Source organism: Jaculus jaculus, chromosome 1 (assembly GCF_020740685.1).
Source record: "Jaculus jaculus isolate mJacJac1 chromosome 1, mJacJac1.mat.Y.cur, whole genome shotgun sequence".
NCBI lineage: Eukaryota > Metazoa > Chordata > Mammalia > Rodentia > Dipodidae > Jaculus > Jaculus jaculus.
Window position 1 is genome coordinate 316,258,056 of NC_059102.1, and position 20,631 is coordinate 316,278,686.

Here is a 20,631-nt window from a genome sequence, read left to right on the forward strand (position 1 = left end):
TTACTTTGTCCATCACTCTTCCTTTTCCAGAATTCCACAGAGGTGGAACCAGACGATACTGAGCTTCTCAGGTAAACTTTCACCTGTGTCCATGTGGTTGCTCTGTGTCGTTTTATAGCCTGATAGCTCAGCCCTGCTTGGCGCTGGATAATATTCCACTGGCAGGATGTATTACAGTTCATTCGTTCACCTACTTAAGTACATCTTGCTTCCAAATTTTGGCAACTGTGAATAAAGTTGGTATAAACATCTGTGTGTAAGTTTTGGGGTAGACAAGTTTTCAGTTCCTTGGGTAAATACCAAGGAGTACTGTGGTAGGATCACATGATAAGAGCATGTTTAGTTTCGTAGGAAATTGCCAAACTGCCTTCCAAAGTGGTCCTACGGTTTTGCATTCTCACCAGCAGCACATTCCTGCTCCTGCCCTTCCACATTCTCACCAGCGTTTGCCAGCTCTGTGCTCTGCGCAGGTCTCCCCGGCTCAGGAGCACGAGGTTGATCCTGCAGCATAAGCGGTTACTGAGAAGCCTTAGTCTTTGCTGCATTCATGTATGTGGATGTACACATAGATACGCTATCACAAACAAAAGTAGTGCATAAGCCAAGAATGGTGGCACATACATGTAATTCCATCACTTGGGAGGTGAAGGCAAGAGACCAGGTGTCCAAGGCCAGCCTGGGCTATATATGACTCTTTCTCAAATCATAAAAACAGGCCTCATGAGATGGCTTGGCAGCTAAAGGTGCTTGCTTGCAAAGCCTGATGGCCTGGGTTTGAATCCCCAGTATACACATAAAGCCAGATGCTCAAAGTGGCACATGAGTCTGGAGTTTATTTGCAGTGCCAAGAGTTCCTTCCCTTACTCTGTCTATCTTTCTCTCTCAGATAAATAAATAAACAATATTTTAGGGATGGAAAGATAGCTTAGTGATTAAGGCATTGGCCTGCAAAGCCTGAGGACCTAGGTTTGCTTCCCCAGTACCCACGTAAAGGCAGATGCACAAGTTGGTGGCATTCATCTGGAGTTTGCTTGCACTGGCTAGAGGCCCTGGCATGCCCATTCTCTCTCTGTCTCCTCTCTTTTTCTCTCTCCCTCTTTCTTTCTGTCTGTCTCTCTCAAATAAATAAAAAAATATTTTTGAAATTTTTGTTGTTGTTGTTTTTGATTTTGTTTTTCGAGGTAAGGTTTCACTCTAGCCCAGGCTGACCTGGAATTCACTATGGAGTCTCAGGGTGGCCTCGAACTCACAGCGATCCTCCTACCTCTGCCTCCCAAGTGCTGGGATTAAAGGCGTGTGCCACCACGCCCGGCTTTTTAAAAATATTTTTAAGGCTGGAGCAGTGGCTTAGCAGTTAAGGCACTTACCTACCAAGGCTAAGGATTCATGTTAGACTCTCCAGGTCCCACACAAGCCAGATGTGCAAGGTTGAACATGTGCCCTAGGTGGCACATGTGTCTGCAGTTCGATGACAGTGGCTGGAGGGCCCTGGTGTGCCAATTTTCTCTCTCTTTCTCGCTCTCATAAAAAAGAGGGGAAGTCTGTTGGGCTTGCCTAAGTTTTTTATTTATTTATTTATTTATGTTTTATTTATTTATTTTTAATTTTAATTTTTTTTTCTTTTCACATTTTATTAACATTTTCCATGATTATAAAAAATATCCCATGGTAATACCCTCCCTCCCTCCCCCCACCGCACGTTTCCCTTTGAAATTCCATTCTCCATCATATTACCTTCCCATCTCAATCATTGTACTTACATATATACAATACCAACCTATTAAGTACCCTCCTCCCTTCCTTTCTCTTCCCTTTATATCTCCTTTTTAACTTACTGGCCTCTGCTACTAAGTATTTTCCTTCTCATGCAGAAGCCCAATCATCTGTAGCTAGGATCCACATATGAGGGAGAACATGTGGCGCTTGGCTTTCTGGGCCTGGGTTACTTCACTTAGTATAATCCTTTCCAGATCCATCCATTTTTCTGCAAATTTCATAACTTCATTTTTCTTTTCCACTGAGTAGAACTCCATTGTATAAATTTGCCACATCTTCATTATCCACTCATCAGTTGAGGAACATCTAGGCTGGTTCCATTTCCCAGCTATTATAAATTGAGCAGCAATAAACATGGTTGAGCATGTACTTCTAAGGAAATGAGATGAGTCCTTAGGATATATGACTAGGAATGCTATAGCTGGGTCATATGGTAGATCAATCTTTAGTTGTTTTAGGAACCTCCACAGTGATTTCCACAATGGCTGGACCAGATTGCATTCCCACCAGCAGTGTAGGAGGGTTCCTCTTTTTCCACATCCCCACCAACATTTATGATCATTTGTTTTCATGATGGTAGCCAATCTGACAGGAGTGAGATGGAATCTCAATGTAGTTTTAATCTGCATTTCCCTGATAACTAGTGACGTAGAACATTTTTTTAGATGCTTATATGCCATTCGTATTTCTTCCTTTGAGAACTCTCTATTTAGCTCCATAGCCCATTTTTTGACTGGTTTGTTTGATTCCTTATTATTTTTGAGTTCGTTGTATATCCTAGATATTAATCCTCTATCAGAAAGCCTCTTTGCTTTGTTCACTGTATCATTTGAAGTGCAAAATCTTTGTAATTTCATGAGGTCCCAGTGATTAATCTGTGGTTTTATTGCCTGAGCAATTGGGGTTATATTCAGAAAGTCTTTGCCAAGACCAATATGTTGAAGGGTTTCCCCTATTTTTTCCTCTAGCAGTTTCAGAGTTTCAGGTCTGATGTTAGGTCTTTAATCCATTTGGACTTAATTCTTGTGCATGGAGAGAGAGAAGAATCTATTTTCATCCTTCTGCAGATATATATCCAGTTTTCAAAACACCATTTGCTGAAGAGGCTGTCTTTTCTCCAATGAGTATTTTTGGCATTTTTTAATTTTTTTTTTTTTTTTTTTTTTTGGTTTTTCGAGGTAGTGTCTCACTCTGGTCCAGGCTGACCTGGAATTAACTCTGTAGTCTCAGGGTGGCCTCGAACTCATGGCGATCCTCCTACCTCTGCCTCCCGAGTGCTGGGATTAAAGGCGTGCGCCACCACGCCCGGCTTAAATTTATTTTTTATTTTTTTATTTTTTGGTTTTTCGAGGTAGTGTCTCATTCTAGCCCAGGTTGACCTGGAATTCACTATGGAGTCTCAGGGTGGTCTCGAACTCATAGCGATCCTCCTACCTCAGCCTCCCGAGTGCTGGGATTAAAGGCGTGCGTGACCACGCCTGGCTTATTTTTGGCATTTTTATCGAATATCAGGTGGCTATAGCTACCTGGACTTACATCTGGGTCCTCTCTTCTGTTCCACTGATCTACATGTCTGTTTTTGTACCAGTACCACACTGTTTTTGTTACTATGGCTCTGTAGTATAGGTTAAAATCAGGTATGGTGATACCACCAGCCTTATTTTTGTTGCTCAGTATTATTTTAGATATTCAAGGTTTTTTTTTGTGATTCCAAATGAATTTTTGGATTGTTTTTTCTAATTCCATGAAGAAAGCCTTTGGAATTTTGATAGGGATTGCATTGAATGTGTAGATTGCTTTAGGTAAGATTGCCATTTTCACAATATTGATTCTTCCAATCCAGGAACAAGGGATGTTTCTCCACTTTATAGTGTCTTCTGCAATTTCTCACTTGAGTGTTTTAAAGTTCTCATTGTAGGGATTCTTTACTTCCTTGGTTAGGTTTATTCCAAGGTACTTTATTTTTTTGTGATGCAATTGTGAATGGGAGTGATTCTCTGATTTCATCCTCTGTGTGTTTGTTGTTAGCATATATGAAGGCTACTGATTTCTGTGTATTTATTTTGTATCCTGCTACATGGCTGTAGGTTTTTATCAGCTCTAACAGTTTGCTAGTAGAGTCTTTAGGGTCCTTTATGTATAGAATCATGTCATCTGCTAATAATGATAACTTGATCTCTTCCTTTCCAATTTGTATCCCTTTTATGTGTGTCTCTTGCCTTATTGCTGTGGCTAAGACTTCCAAAACTATATTAAATAAAAGTGGGGACAGTGGACACCCTTGTCTTGTTCCTGATTTTAGTGGAAAAGCTTCCAGTTTTTCCCCATTTAGTAATATGTTGGCTGTAGGCTTGTCATAAATAGCTTTTATTAGGGCTGGAGAGATGGCTTAGCGGTTAAGCACTTGCCTGTGAAGCCTAAGGACCCCGGTTTGAGGCTCGACTCCCCAGGACCCACGTTATCCAGATGCACAAGGGGGCGCATGCGTCTGGAGTTCGTTTGCAGTGGCTGGAGGCCCTGACGTGCCCATTCTCTCTCCCTCTCCTTATCTGCCTCTTTCTGTCCCTCTCTGTCTCTCTCAAATAAATAAACAAAAATTACAAAAAAAATAGCTTTTATTATATTGAGATATGTTCCTTATATTCCCAGTCTCTGTAGGACTTTTACCATGAAGGGATGTTGGATTTTTTCTAACACTCTCTCAGCATCTAATGAGATGATCATGTGATTTTTGTCCTTCAACCCATTTATATAATGTATTACATTTATAGATTTGCATATATTGAACCATCCCTGCATCTCTGGAATAAAGCCTACTTGGTCAGGGTGAATGATCTTTTTGATATATTCTTGTATTCTGTTTGCCAATATTTTGTTGAGAATTTTTGCAGCTATGTTCATGAGGGAAATGGTCTTATTTTGTTCTATCTTTGCCTGGTTTTGGTATCAGGGTGATGCTGGCTTCATAGAAGGAGTTTGGTAGAATTCCTTCTTTTTCTATTTCCTGGAAAAGCTTAAGAAGCAATGGTGTTAGCTCTTCCTTGAAGGTCTGGCAAAATTCAGCAGTGAATCCATCTGGGCCTGGGCTTTTTCTAGTTGGGAGATTATTGATAACTGTTCAGATCTCCATGATTGTTATAGGTCTATTTAAATGATTAACCTAGTCTTGATTTAATTTAGGTAGGTCATATAAATCAAAGAACTCATCCATTTCTTTCAGATTTTCATACTTTGTGGAGTATATGCTTTTATAGTATGTCCCTATGATTTTTTGAATTTCTCTGGAATCTGTTGTGATATTACCTTGTTCATCTCTGATTTTATTAATTTGTGTCTCTTCTCTCTTTCTTTTGGTCAGATTTGCTAAGGGTTTATCAATCTTGTTTATCCTTTCAAAGAACCAACTCTTTGTTTCATTAATTCTTTGGATTTTTTTTTTTTGTTTCTATTTCATTAATTTCTGCCCTAATCTTTATTATTTCTTTCCGTCTACTGAATTTTGGTTTGCCTTCTTCTTCTTTTTCAAAGGCTTTAAGGTGAAGCATTAGGTCGTTTACTTGTGACCTTTCTAATTTCTTAATATAGGCACTTAAGGCTATAAATTTACCTCTTAGAACTGCCTTCATTGTGTTCCAGAGATTTTGGTATGTTGTGTTCTCATTATCATTTGACTCTATAAGTTTTTTGATTTCCTTCTTGATTTCTTCATTGACCCATTCATCATTTAGTAGTGTACTGTTTAGTTTCCATGATTTTGTGTATGCTCTATAGCCTTTCTTGCTACTGATTTGTAGTTTAATTCCATTGTGGTCAGATAGAATGCAAGGAACTATTTCAATTTTCCTGAATTTGTTAAGATTGTTAAGAGATATTATTGAAAGGTGTGTATTTATGTTTGACTTTTGTGTGTGTGTGTGGTTCCGGTTCTACCTTTGTTCTCTTGTGTTAACTAGTATTTGAGTATTGCTTGTTTTTTCCAGGTTCCTTATATGTGTGCTTTTCCTTTTCTTCAGCATGGAGGATTCTATCAAGTATTTTCTGTAGAGCTGGTTTTGTCTTCAAATACTCCTTTAACCTGCTTTTGTCATGGAATGTCCTTATTTCTCCGTCTATTTGAATGGATAGCTTTGCAGGATAAAGTAACCTTGGTTGACAGTTGTTATCTTTCAGAACTTGGAATATGTCACTCCAAGCCCTTCTGGCTTTTACAGTTTGTGTTGAATAATCTGCTGTAATCCTGATGGGCTTGCCTTTGTAGGTAACTTGATTTTTCTCTCTAACTGCTTTCAATATTTTTTCTTTGGTTTGTGTGTTTGGTAGTTTGATTATAATATGGCGAGGAGAGGTTCTTTCCAGGTTTTGTCTGGCTGGGGTTCTAAAGTCTTCCTGTATCTGCATTGGCACCTCTTTCCCAATTTGGGGGAAGTTTTCTTCTATGATTTTGTTGAAGACACCTACTATGCCTTTGGAGTGGAATTCTTCTCCTTCTACTATGCCCTGAATTCTTATATTGGATCTTTTCATAGTGTCCCGAATACCTTGAAATTCCCACTCATATTTTTCTATAAGTTTGTCTTTCTCTTTGTTGGACTGTATTAGATCTGCCACCTGGTCTTCTAGCTTAGATATTCTGTCCTCTCCTTCATCCATTCTACTGGTGAGATTTTCTACAGAGTTTTTTATTTCATTAACTGTGTTCTTCATTGCTAGAAAGTCTGACTGGTTTTTCATTATTATTTCTATTTCCTTATTTATGTCTTATATTGCTTTCTTTATTTCATGAAATTGGTGTCCTGCATCTTCTTTGATTCCTTTGATTTCCTGTTTGAGTTCCTCTTTGACTCCTTTGATTTGTTCTCTGACTTCTTTGAACATATTTACAATCATTCTTTTGAAATCTTTCTCAGGCATTTCCTCTAACTTGTTCTTACTGGAGGTCATTTCTGATGCATTAATATTTTTAGGTGGATTTATATTGTCTTGCTTTTTAGTGTTTCTTGTGTTATAATGTATATATTTTTGTATCTTGGATTAAGTTAATGCTTGGATTTTCTAGCTAGCTGGGTATTCTTAGCTGTATCAATTGATTTGATGTTATATATCTTCAGAGTAGGAGCTTAAGGTGTTAGGTGTGGCTCTTAAGACTCTCAGAGTATCTACAAAGGTGTTCCTAGGGGTTGAGTTTCCCTGCTATGGGAGTATTCAAGTAGGCTGAGTGGAATAAAATACAGGTAGATTCTAAAATTTAACTAAACACTGTACACATTCAATCAAAAAAAGCACCGAGTATTTATGCAAGAGTGTTATTATAACAACCAGATCCTCTATCAACAAAGAGGTTAAGATTTTTGGTCTGTTGAGGGATCCAAGTCAGCTTGTGACCAAGTGAGACCCTTCCCTGGTACAATGCCAGTTACCTTTTTGGATGGTTTTGGTCTAAGTCAAGTTGCTGGCTGGGTCATTGGGCTGCTGTTCTGATTTCTGGAGCTGGGCACTGGCTTTTCCTGTGGGGCAAACCAAGCCTGGCAACTGTGGCCCTGCAGATCAGCACCCCTGCTGCTGGAACCGCTACTGCTGCTGCTGAAGCTGCTGCTGCTGGATCCACTGCTGCTGCTATAGCTGCCGCTGCTGGAACCACCGCTGCTACCGCTGAAGCTACTGCTGTTGGATCTGCCACTGCTGCCACTGCTGGATCTGCTGCTGCTGGTGTCAGAGCTGCAGATGTTGCTGTGGGACCCTGCTCCTGCTTGGGTCCCGCTGTCGGCTCAAGCTGGCGTGGCCTTGTCCCGGGTCGCTGCTCTGTTCGCTGGAGCTGGGCTCAGGCGGTGGGGAGGGGAGGGAGCCGCAGCTGCTCTGGTTCTCTCTGCTCCATGTGTGCTTCTACCTCGGGGTCTGCCCCTCGGTTGCTCACAGCTGCTCTCCCTTCACGTTTCCTGAGTTGCGGAGAGCGCGGTGTGAGGGGAAGCTCCCTGCATGGTGTGCTGCCGCCTCCGTGGTCGCTGTGCGGGCTCTGGATGCTCTGGATCTCTTCTACTTCTCCACTACTTGTTCAATTTCCTATACACGTCACTTTTTAGTAAAAGTGTGTATTTTGCTGAGTTTTTTTGGTCTTTTTTTCCTCCCTAGGCTGCTTTGGCATGATACCTACGCCGCCATCTTAACCGGAAGTCTGGTCTAATTTTTTTTTTAAGTAAAGCAGAACATAAAATAATCTTACAAGCTGATAATGACTATATGTAAATATCTGTAGGAACACTGACAAAAATCAGGAGAAAGTTTGGAGAAATGAAAATACTTCAATGCTCCTTTTTCCCTGAAGATTATTTATTTATTGATTTTCAGGGCTGAGGAAGAAACCCAGGACCTTGTGCAGGCAAGGCAAGCGCTCTCCCACCGAGCTACAGCCTCAGCCTTCAGCCCTTGGCCCCAGGGGGATAACTCAGAGCAGAGAGTCATTTGCAAAAGTGAGGCGGTGTGGTTATTATCAATATTATATTCCCAACATATCGACCTGTATATTCTCCACACTGGAAGCCGGAAGCAAGTATGACTAGAGGCATGTGAAGAAACAGGTGCCCGTACATTATAGCTGCTCTCACCTTTGGTCAGAGACGTTTCTATTTTTGCAGTTGGTGGTGATTACTGGCGAGACTCAGAACTTATCAAAGTGCTGAAAATAAGTGACTGCTGAGCGGTCAGTGCTAAATGAGACATCGCTATTCCCTCCCCCAAGCTCAGGAAGCTTTGCAGAAAAGGGATCAGAAAGAATTTGAGGCAGAGGCTGGGGAGCAGTGCTGTAGAACTCTGTCTTGCAGACATGACATGGCCGCTGCATTCATGGCCTCACAGTGACTGTCTGCACCTGCTATAGACCTGCCGAGTATGGGGCCCATCCATGGACATTGCATCGTGGTCAGGGGAGGAGGGGATGAAGCCCTCCTCCTTGCCTGAGGAGCGAGCTGCTGACAGTGCACAGGGTGTCGTCACTGGCGAATTGCATGTGCTCTGGTGAAACCGCTGCTCACCCAGGCTCATGCACCAACTCTAGTTAGATTCAGTGGGTCTCACGCACCCAGTCAGAAAAAGATACCAATGCAGAAGAAGAAAAGAGTTGGGAAGAAGGGGTTCAGTGAGAGGGAATGGGGAAAGTGGGGAAACTAAGGTAATAGGAGGGGATTATGATCAAAATGTGCACATACATAAAAATTGTCTATATATATTTTGTTTGTTTGTTTGTTTGTTTTTTGAGGTAGGGTCTTGCTCTGGCCCAGGCTGACCTGGAATTCACTGCAATAAATAAAATTTGGTGGCCCATGCCTTTAATCCCAGCCCTTGGGAGGCAGAGGTAGGAGGATCACTGTAAGTTCGAGGCCACCCTGAGACTCTACCACGCCTGGCTCATTTCTGTCTTTTAAAATTTTATTTATTGCAGTGAATTCCAGGTCAGCCTGGGCCAGAGCGAGACCCTACCTCAAAACCAAAACAAAACGAAACAAAAAAGACAGAAATGGACACTAGCGGGGGTAGAAGTTCCTGGGATGAATTGGCAAAGTCTGATAAGGGGTTCAGAGTAATATAAGCTCTAGAGGCTATGATTTGATTCCAGTCTCTATTCTTCTACTAGCTAGCTTACTTGAGGCAAGTGACTTAACCTTGATGAATGTCTGGTTTGTTTTCTTTTCGGCTGTGTGTTTATTTAGGCCTATGCATGTGTGTGAGTTCATGTGTGTGGAGGCAAGAGGTCAATGTTAGTCTTTCTCAACTGCTCTCCACCTTATTTTTTGAAACAAGGTCTCTCACTGAACCTCGTGATTCAGCTAATCTAGCTAGTTAACTTGTCCTGAAGATCTTCCAGTCTCTGTCTCCCAAGTGCTGAGCTTATAGGCATATACTGCCACACTGCTTTTTTGTATTCATTTTTAAATTTTATTTTGATTTATTTATTTGAGAGAGAAAAAGAAAGAGGCAGAGAGAAGGAGAGAGAGAATGGGTGTGCCAGGGCCTCCAGCCACTGCAAATGAACTCCAGGCGCATGTGCCCCCTTGTGCATCTGCCTTTGTGGGTTCTGGGGAATCTAACCATACTTTGGCTTTGCAGGCAAATGCCTTAACTGCTAAGCCATCTCTCCAGCCCCTGTATTCATTTATTTATTGCAAGGAGAGAGAGAGAGAGAGAGGAAGAAGAAGGAGGAGAAGGAGGAAGAGTAAGAAGAGGAGAAGGAGAAAGGGAGGGACAGAAAGAGAGACAAGAGAAAGAATGGATCTACTAAGGCCTCCTGCAAATGAATTCTGGACACATGTGCATTTTGTACATGTGGCTTTACATGGATACTGGGGAATAGAATCTGGGCTGTTAGACTTTGCTAGCAAGCATCTTTAACTGTTGAGCCATCCCTCCAGGCCATTTTGGCATTTTAAAAAATATTTTTTGGGGGGCTAGAGAGATGGCTCAGTGATTAAGGCACTTGCCTGTGAAGCCTAAGGACCCATGCTCTACTCTCCAGATCCCACATAAGCCAGACACACAAGGTGACACAAGCATGCAAGGTTGCGCATGTGCACAAGATGGCGCAATGTCTGGAGTTTGATTGCAGTGGCTGGAGGCCCTGGAACACCAATTCTCCCTCTCTCATAAAAATAAAAAAAAATTAAAAAATGGAATTTGGGTGGCTGGAGAGATTGCTCAATGGTTAAGGCACTTGCCTGCAAAGCCTAATGACCTGGGTTTGATTTCCCAATACCCATGTTGAGCCAGATGCACAAAGTGGTGCATGAATCTGGAGTTTGTTTGCAGTTGCTACAGACCCTAGCATTCCTATTTTCTCTCCCCTCTTGCTTGTGGGGGAAACTAACTGCTCTCTAATGGGACTGGAGGCCTGCTCCATGGGAGGGGATACATGCCCGGAACTGAAAACCTAATCTAAAGCCTATGGCGGGGAGGTCATGGGCATTAGGAGTGTAATGCTTGCTCTTGTCTTACTAAATGCATATATTTTGTTCAACAAACTGCCCTGTAAGCACTTTACTTAATATTCAAACCCATATATTAATGCTACTCTTACTTTTGGGTAGAGAAGCTTCTCTTTTCAGATGGCAGTGACCACTGGGATAAACCCAAAAGGCACCATAATGCTGAGAAGTGACAGAAGAGTATTCCACACTGAAACTCTCCATAATGTCTTCCAAGGCTCAGGGTCATTGCAGAAGAGGTGGCGAAAAGAATGTTAAGAGCCAAAGGAAGGGTAGGACTGCTCACAATGCAATCATTCAGACAGAAATTGGCCTTGATATTCATGACCTCACAGTGCCTAACACCACCTTCACAAGATCCTCATAATAGGAGGAAAATATGACATCAAAATAAAAGAGAGAGAAATGGATAGAGGAAGAGGATATGATGGAGAGTGGATTTGTGAAGGGGAAGTGGGGGAGGGGAGGGAATTAGCATGGTTTATTGCCTGTAATTATGGAAGTTGTCAATAAAAAAGCTAAAATAAGGTAGTTAATATTAAATATATACATTTAAATTTATTTTCAAGGAGAGAGAGACATACACGAAGAGAACGGGCACACCAGGGCCTCTTGCCACTGCAAATGAACTCCACATGCATGTGCCACTTTGTGCATCTGGCTTTACATGGGTACTGGGGGATCAAACTTGGACTGTTAGGCTTTGCAGGCAAGTGCCTTAATTGCTGAGCCATCTCTCCAGTTTGTTTTTGGCTTTTTTGAGATAGGGCCTTATCATGCAGGCTGACTGGCTTGGAACTCATTATGTAGACCAAGCTAGCCTAGAATTTGGAATGGATCCTCCAGTATCTGCTCCCTAGTGCTGTGATTGCAGGTATGAGCCACCATGCCTGGCAAATGTTTTTTTTTTTTTTTTTTTTTTAACCTAAAACATGATAGTAACCATTTTGTGTTAATAATTTTTGTCCCTGTGATAAAACATAAGAGGAAGCAACTTAAAAGGAAGGAACGCATGTTTTGGGTGATGGTTTCAGATCTTTCAGTTCAGAATTGCTTGGCCATATTGTTCCTTTGCCATGGTGAGGCAGAGTATCATGGCGGGAGCGTGTAGAAGAGCAGAGCTCATGGAGCTGGGAAGGAGGGGGAGGGAAGAGAGGAAGAAAAGAAGGAGGAGGAAGAGGAGGAAGAAGGAAGAGAGGAGAGGGAAGAGAAAAAAAGAGAGAAGAGAGCCTGGGCTAGAGTGAGACCCTACCTCAAAAAAAACAAAAAAAACAACAACAACAAAAAAAAAAACGCGCCTTTAATCCCAGCACTCGGGAGGCAGAGGTAGGAGGATCGCTGTGAGTTCGACCACCCTGAGACTGTGTAGTGAATTCCAAGTCAGCCCAAGCTACAGTGAGACCCTACTGTGAAAAACCAAGAACAAAAAGGAGAGAGAGAGAGAGAGAGAGAGAGAGAGGGAGAGAGAATTAAGAGGAAGAAAGGAGGAAGAGGGGAAGGAGCAAGAGGAGGAGACAACTTTCCTTCTGCCCTGCCCCTAGTGACCCACTTCCTCCAGCCAGGCTCCCTCTCCTACCAGCCGGTCAGGTTAGCTCATCAGTGGATTGATGAGTTAGCACCCTCGTGATCTCAGCACCTCTAGCAACGCCACCCCTTGGGGCTCAAGCTTTCAACACCTGAGCCTTTTGGGGGGTGCTTTCATATGCAAGCCACACTATGTAGTACCTATTTCTTGTGGCTTTCTTGCAGCACAACAGCTGACGTAGAGTAAGTACCCAGTAAATGCTACTGACTGTCTTCCTCCTTCTCCTCTTCTTCATTTTTGCGGCCACCACCACCACCACCTCTGTCCTCATGGGGGCTTCTGAAAGCCCCCTCAAGCCTGTGCTGCCGTCCTTTGTGCTGGCACGGCAGGGGGAGACCTGCAGGGGGCTCTCCTGGTGCTGCCCTTCTCTCGCCAACCTTCTTGCCTGTGTTTCTTGTTCCAAGTGGAAATATCAGGTTTTCGGGCCGAGATTGGCATCAAGAGTGCTGTTAAAGCCCAGTCAACATCTCTGTCTCTTGGGCCTAGCCCTGTCACCTGAGCCTGGGGACTGCTAGCCTGCCCTTCTCTGTCCTGCCAAGTGGCCGCTCACATTGGTTCCACTGTGCCAGGAGCTAAGAGAAGAAACCAAACTCCTGGGCAAGAGCACATTTGCATAGAGCTGGCCCTCTTTGCTGAAGGGGGAATCACAGGGCTGGCAGTGCCCTCCAGAGGACGTTTTCAGCCCACCCCTTGCCTCCGCCCCGGCCACCCTGAACCTAGCCTAGCGGACAGAGGAAGTCACTCTCCCAGCTGGTTTACAGATCTTGCAGGTCCTAGACTTTATCAAACCTCAATTCTTTGTCACTGAGCTTGAACCGAAGTAAGAGAAAACACAACTTTCCCAGGTAGCAGCATACCGAGAAGCAGGCAAGTACCGGGAGAACAAAAACAACTTCGCAGGAAATCAGACCAAATAGAGTCAGCACAGTTGTGATGAAGAATATTGGACGTGAAGGATACTGGGGACAGGAGGGCCACAGCTGGGGCCACACTGGTGCTTTGTAAAGAACCTTGGCTTAGCGGTTAACCGCTTGCCTGTGAAGCCTAAGGACCCCGGTTCGAGGCTCATTTCCCCAGGACCCATGTTAGCCAGATGCACAAGGGGGCGCACGCATCTGGAGTTCATTTGCAGTGGCTGGAGGCCCTGGCGCACCCATTCTCTATCTGTCTCTTTCTATGTATGTCACTTTCAAAAATAAAAAGAAGCAGGCCACTTAGGGTATTTTGGTCCTGGGAGCATGCAGCTTGGAAGGAGGGCTTTGGGATTTTGGGGGGCTAGGAAGTGGAACACGCTCTTCTGTCACTAGCAGCTCTGAGTTTGGGTGCAAGGACGGGCAAGCTGAGGGTAGTGTGGCCCTCAGCTTACCCCGGCAGCCGTTGTTGCCTTTCTTGCCAGCTCTGGGGTTAGCCAATATGGGAAGGCTTCCTTGAGCAAGATCATGAGATTTCCTGGGCAAAAGCTCAGGGGTGGGGGAGGAAGCATGAAGGGGAAGACAGGAAATGATTGAGGATGTGAGTTTAATGGAGCGGAGAGGCTAAGCTAGTAGAATATAACAATTATATAACTCAAGGGAAACAGGGCCTGGAAGAATCCTGGAACAAAGGAAAGACTGGTAGAAACAGATGTGGCCACCTACCACAGCTAGATACCGGAGTGGAGGGGAGGACTCAGAGCGCAGTTCTGGCATAGAAGGAACCCAGCCCGGGCTCCTGAGGCTGAGGTGCCTCCTGCCCTTCTAGCTCGTTTCAGGACAGGGTAGAGAATAGACCAGGTCTTAGACATAATTTGAAATTTAGAGATGGTCTAGGAGTAGCCCTCACTTTTCAAGAGATATAGGACCCAAGAGTAAAACCAAGGTTAGGGCCAGCTTCTGGTGGTTTCTTAATTCCCAATTGCTTGCATCATAGTGTATTGGGTGTTGATGGAGCTTCTATGAATGAACCCAACTGGAAAGGTGCCAGAAGAATTAAACAGTTAAAGAACAAACCAATCTCTCTTGTTCACTCCCTCCCGTATCTCCCTCCGTTCCTGATCCTTCTGTAACATAGTTGGCATCCTTAGTTTGTCTTATAAATGTGGGCTTGTTTATATTGTATGTACTTACAGGGGTGATCTACCCAAATAGTGACGTGTTACTGACTGGGGACATGTAGCTGAGTCCCTCCCTTGGATCTTTCCAAACTGCTTCTAGGTGCCTCACTCTAAAGGAACCTGTTCAGTGCTACTGAGCCTAAGCACATGTCCCTTGGAATCATGTCTCTGTCTCCTTCTTTCCAGCCAGATTTCATAACTTGTTAAGAGTGGCCTGTTCTGAGGCTCCATTCATGCTTCTCAACTCAAACCTTCTGTGGTTCTCTGAGTCCTGCTTTTCACAGCTAAAGCCCCTCTCTGCAGAGTTTTTTTATATCAACATGTGGCCAGGGGTGATAGTCTCTAGTAGGAAAATAAGATTATGTTTATATCATGCAAATTCCCTCCACAACTAGACAAGCTTTGGAGTCGAGCATATGTGCATTCAAATATCAGATTGAACACTTACTTTTTTTAAAAAAATATTTTATTTATTTGAGAGAGAGAGAGAGAGAGAGAGAGAGAGAGAGAGAGATGCATATATAGAGAGAATGGGCACGCCAGGGCCTTCAGCTGTTGCGAATGAATTCCAGAAGCATGTGCCACCTTGTGCATGTGGCTTATGTGGGTCCTGGGGAATTGAACCCTGGTCCTTTGGTTTTGCAGGTGAATGCCTTAACTGCTAAGTCATCCCTTTTGCCCAACAGTTTTTTTTTAATTTATTTATTTATTTGAGAGTGACAGACACAGGGAGAAAGACAGATAGAGGGAGAGAGAGAGAATGGGCGTGCCAGGGCTTCCAGCCTCTGCAAACGAACTCCACACGCGTGCGCCCCCTTGTGCATCTGGCTAACGTGGGACCTGGGGAACCGAGCCTCAAACCGGGGTCCTTAGGCTTCACAGGCAAGCTCTTAACCGCTAAGCCATCTCTCCAGCCCTGCCCAACAGTTTTAACAGTTTATATGTGTGTGTGTATTTGCAAAGAGGGAGAGGGAGAATAAGAATGGGTGTGCCAGGGCCTCTTACCATTGCAAATGAGCTCCAGATGTATACTCCACTTATGGCTTTCCTGGGGTACTAGGGAATTGAACTCTAGGCCACTAGGCTTTGCAAGCCAGTGCCTTTAAGTGATGGCTGAGCCATCTCTCTAGCTCCCAGAGTGAACACTTTCTAACCATATCACCATATGTTTACCATAATAACATGGTAGCTTGTCTGAATCTGTGTTTTCCTATCTGAAGATCTACAATACACCACCAAGTGTGGAAGCACATGCCTGCAATCCAAGCACTTGGCTGAGGCGGGAGGATCTCAAGCTCATGCCAGCCTGGGCTATAAAATGAGGCTCAGTTTCAAACAAAACAAAACAGATTGTCATACATTGTAAACACTGACAAATATTAACTTCCTAAACCCTCATCACTAATTCTTTACAATTCCTTATTGTGGTCATTGTGACTGTTCTAAGATTTCTCTTTTGAAAAGATATTAAGGGATGACACTTGATGCATTCAGATATATATTGTAAGGGATATATATGGAAACTTAAATCACTTTTTTTTTCTTTTTTTCAAGGTAAGGTCTCACTCTAGCACAGGCTGACCTGGAATTCACTATGTAGTCTCAGGGTAGCCTCGAACTCTTGGCAATCCTCCTGCCTCTGCCTCCCGAATGCTGGGATTAAAGGCGTGCGCCACCACAGCCCGGCTTTAAAACAATCTTTTACTTGTATGTGGTCTGGGTACATATAGTGTACGCATATGAATACACACTCTGTATGCACACATCTGGATGCTCTATCACAATTCCACTTTATATGAGGGGGCTGGGGATCAAACTTAGGTCCTCAATAGCCTAGTTATAAGTGCTCTTACCCACTGAGCCATCCCATCTGCCCCTGTCACTGTTTTTTAAAAATATTTTATTTATTTGCAAAGAGAGAGAGAGAGAAGAGAGAGAACGAGGACACCAGGGCTTCCAGTCACTGCAGACAAACTCCAGACTCACGTGCCACTTTGTGCATCTGGCTTATGTGGGTACTAGGGAATTGAACTTGGGTCCTTAGGCTTCGGAGGCACATGCCCTAACCACTAGTCCATCTCTCCAGCCCTATGTCACTCTTAAAATTTAGCATATTACAGTACCATTGAAGCTGCATTTTTGTAGTCTCATGCCCTGCTGTTCTAGAATGTCTACACACTTTTTTCACATTTGAAATATTTTAACAATTTTCATACATAAAATAATGTAATTTGACCATAATCACCTACCATTACTTTCTTGTCCCCTCCCCCATCATTTTTCCTCTGAACTCAACCTTCTTTCCAACTAGTCCTTCTTCTATAAATATACATTTTTTTCATTATAAATCACAGAGTTTGTTTTATTGGATGCCTTTGCCAGTAGGGCACTGTCTCACATTTAGGAAACTTTCATCATACACATCCGAGAAGGCTTGAGAGAGACTACATGGGACACTAGTGTCCTTCTTGTATTTCTCAACAAAGGTGGGTTAAGACTTTCCCAGGGATCAGTCTTTGTTATGAATAAGTGAACTTGAAGGAAACCCCAAACAAACAGTTGGCCAAGGGAAGCTGCCCAAGTGATGTTCCCACTCACATTGGCAGGCAGAGATGGGTCCCGGGTGTCTGGCTGCATCCTCATCGTAAAGCCAGCCTGAGTCAGGGGCTGGCTTTTGACTTGCCTGGTGGTAAGAGGTCTGGCTCCATCATTCCTGGTCATGTCCAGTTGCCACTGCCTTGCCCTAAGTGGTCACACAATAGGGACTCACGTGCGCCCTGAGACTGTGACCCACCCCTCAGTGGTTCTAGATGAGTGTATGACGTGCACCTCAATGCAGAGAAAATATCTGTCTCCATGACCCAATATGCACTCCTGCTCCTCTTCAAGATAAAGACCCACTGGGCTGTCAAAGTGTTCAGGAATGTCACCAAGAGTGCTCGTTTTCATGGTGTCTAGGGTTCCTACTTGCTGAAGAACAGAGCAAGTCCAAACAAGTTGGTGGAGAAAGTCCCTTCCATTTTTATGTCATTTTTTTGGGTCCTTCATCATCCGAGATGACATGATCATGGGCCCAATATTGTGCAGGTCTCATGCAGGTAATGACAGTTGCTGTGAGGTCATGAGTGCAATGGCCACTTTGTGTTCAGAAGTCAGAGTACCAAAGTCTTCGAGGTATCTCAGAGAATTCCCATTTAGTGCTGAGTACCCAAGTGCCACTTCTTCTCAGGACTTGGTTGAGTTCTGAGTCTCCCCAGTGGTCACTGCAACCTGAAAAGTGAAGCTTCTCTAACCCAAAGTGAGAAGCATTACTAGCACGTGGGCATAAATGTAAATATTTAAGGGAACTGAGCTATATCCCCAGCCACAAAGAGAGCTTTAAAAAATCTCATTATTTGAGAGATAGAGAGAGAGAGAAAGAGGATGAGAATGGGCATGCCAGTGCCTTTAGCTACTGCAAACGAACTCCAGACTCATGTTCCACCGGCTTTGTGTGGGTAATGGCGAATTCAAACCTGGGTTCTTAGGCTTTGCAGGCAAGTGCCATAACCACTGAACCATCTCTCCAGCACCAAAGAGGGCTTTTTTGAAAGGCACATTTACTCATCTTAAATTTTAGAGACTGAAGGTAAAGATTTCTAATTTCTTTGCTTTTATCCTTGGATTCATACCAATTAAATATGTAACACAAAGATATTGATCATTGATAACATATTTATCATTGATAGTATATTGTTCATTGACAGTGAAATGTTTGTGATGACCAAAATGGGAAAGCGATTGTTTTCTTCTTTAATGAATGACATGAGTGGAGATCGTGGATACACACCTCTCAAAACATGGTTCAGGGCCGGAGAGATGGCTGCTTAGCGGTTAAGCGATTGCCTGTGTCGCCTACGGACCCCAGTTCGAGGCGCAATCCCCCAGGACCCACGTAAGTCAGGTGCACAAGGGGGCGCACGTGTCTGGAGTTTGTTTGCAGTGGCTGGAGGCCCTGATGCGCCCATTCTCTCTCTCTCCCTCTCTCTCTCTCTTCCTCTATCTGTCGCTCTCAAACAAATAAACACAACAAAATAAATAAGTCTTAAAAAAAATGGTTCAGGTAATGGAGGAAGTGTTTGGTGAGAAGATTAGTGGATGGGAACAACAGCTTGATGCTGTTTGCCAAGCCAACTTGTACTTTTCTGTGCCCTCAGCACTTCACTGTACGCTGTTCCTTTGCCATGACGCGTCCTCCACCCTGCCACCTCCCAGGCCCGGGGGGAAGTCTCTGCTCACACATCTGCTGGGGACCCCCCTCCCCACCTCCCAAGTGGAGTGACCTTTCCCCTCCCGCAGCCTTCGGCGCCTCGCCCACTTCGGTCCCGGTTCCAGCTCCGTCTCTCCGAAGCTGCGGCTGGCGGCGATGCATTCATTTCCACTCCACTGGCTGCGCCCCAGGGCGGTCCCCGCCGCTCGCGCTCTCGTCCCCGGCGGGACGCGGCCGCCTCGCTTTTCTTCTGCCCCTGTCACCCTGCCAGCTCGGCTTCTATCGCTTGGCCGATCGTCTCCTCATCTCTTTCTACCCCGACTCCGTCTGGGTCTCGGTCTCTGGGTGTTTCTGCGCCTCCTCCATCTGTCTGCGGCTCGGCTCCCTCGCGCCCTGCGCCCCGCCCCTTGGGCGAAGCCCTCCAATCCCCGCCGCCCGGGCCTGGCGCTCCGCTCTGCCATTGGCCGGCCCGGAGCCCCCCCGCCCCCGCCGCCCGGCCCCTCCATTCACACGAAGTTTGGCTCCGGCACTGCGGAGGGAGGGGGCGGCCCGGCCCGGCCCAGCTCTGCCCCCGGCGGGCCCGACCCCGGCCCCGGCCCCCGGACAAGCCCTTATCTGATCGCGGCTCGGGGCTTAAGAGTCCTGGCCCTGCCCGTCGCACAGCTCCGCTCCTCACTCCTGCCCACCCCGTCCCGCTGGCCCGCGGTCCATCCGAGTGGCCACTTCACCTCGGACCCAAGGTAAGACCCTGGCCCTGAGGAAGGCTTGCTGCTGCCTTGGCCGGGGTCCTCGTTCACTTAGCTCTCCAGAGACATCGGGGACCCCCTAGACTTTGGGTCCTTATAGAGGCTGGCCTCAGCGGGCCACCCCTGTGCCAGCTCCTTTGAGCCTTGGCCAGCCCCCAGAGAACCCTCCAAGGAAGGGCTCCCCACCAAAGGTACTCCAGGCTGGTCACCTCAGCCCTTTCACATAAGGAAGGGGCTTCCCCGATGCTCCTGGGCACACCTGCAGTTACATCCCTGCCCCTCCAAACTCTGGAGCCTCCGAGACACACGCTTCTGCATCCACTCCCTAGGCACAGAGACAGTGCCGCCTGCCCCAGGTAGGGACAGGTTACCCCTGTTCTCAGCTCCCTCTCCCCCTACTTAGAGTGACATTCACATAGTGACACCCGCTGATCACCATTTTACACATGGGGAAGAAAAACAGGTTAGATTAGGGAGACATTGGTGGCCTGCTGTGTCTGGACACCCCCTCCTCCCAGTCTTTTCCTTGCATTCCAACTTGGCTCCTACTTCAAGACACCCCTCCCTATCCAATCCCACTGCTGAATCCCAGAAGAGGACAGGGTTGATATTGTGCAGTAAGAGGCTGTATGGGGCTCTAGAAATTCATCTTCCAAACACAGACACTTTCCCACTCCATCCCTTCCTCCACCAGGAACTGTCCAGGGCACCCGTGTTAGGAAAGGTGACTGGTGGAACTTCCTGATGAGGAGAAGATCTGAGCCTCAGGGCCGGTAGAAGGACAGAGGTGGGGATGAGGCATTGGTATCTTGGAAATTTCATTCCAGTAAATGAAGTGCTGGGGGCAGCCTGAGGCTATGGAGAAGTTGGGGTGATGAAGTGCCAAGTACAAATTTAGACCCAGAGGGGAGCTGAACTTAAATCCTAATTAGATTGCTTATCAATACTAATTCGGACTAGAGATTTCTGGCCAGTCTGCCTTTGCCTCGGTATTTTGATTGCTTCTCCTGACGGGGGCTGCATTAGGTAGTCTAGCTGGGTGGGAAACGATGGATAGTCCTCAGTAGGGGGTGCCCAGGAAGACGTAGAATGAATATTAAGAGCCCCAAGGGGGCCTGCAGCCACTAGTGAGCTTAATTTAGTTTCATCCTGAAACCCTTTCATTGATCTCCAAGGAGTTTTGAACATGTTCCTGGCATGATGGTGGGCACCAT

General features: G+C 45.2%; 1 protein-coding gene across 1 annotated transcript in view; it reads left to right on the forward strand.

Moving 5' to 3' along the window:
* Positions 1–19,220: 19,220 nt before the first annotated feature.
* Kcnj10 (potassium inwardly rectifying channel subfamily J member 10) overlaps positions 19,221–20,631 on the forward strand; it is a 35,512-nt gene continuing 34,101 nt past the window's right edge. The window contains exon 1 of the mRNA XM_004671108.2: positions 19,221–19,411. The gene's annotated coding sequence lies outside the window, so the exon portion shown is untranslated. The remainder of the gene's footprint in view (positions 19,412–20,631) is intronic.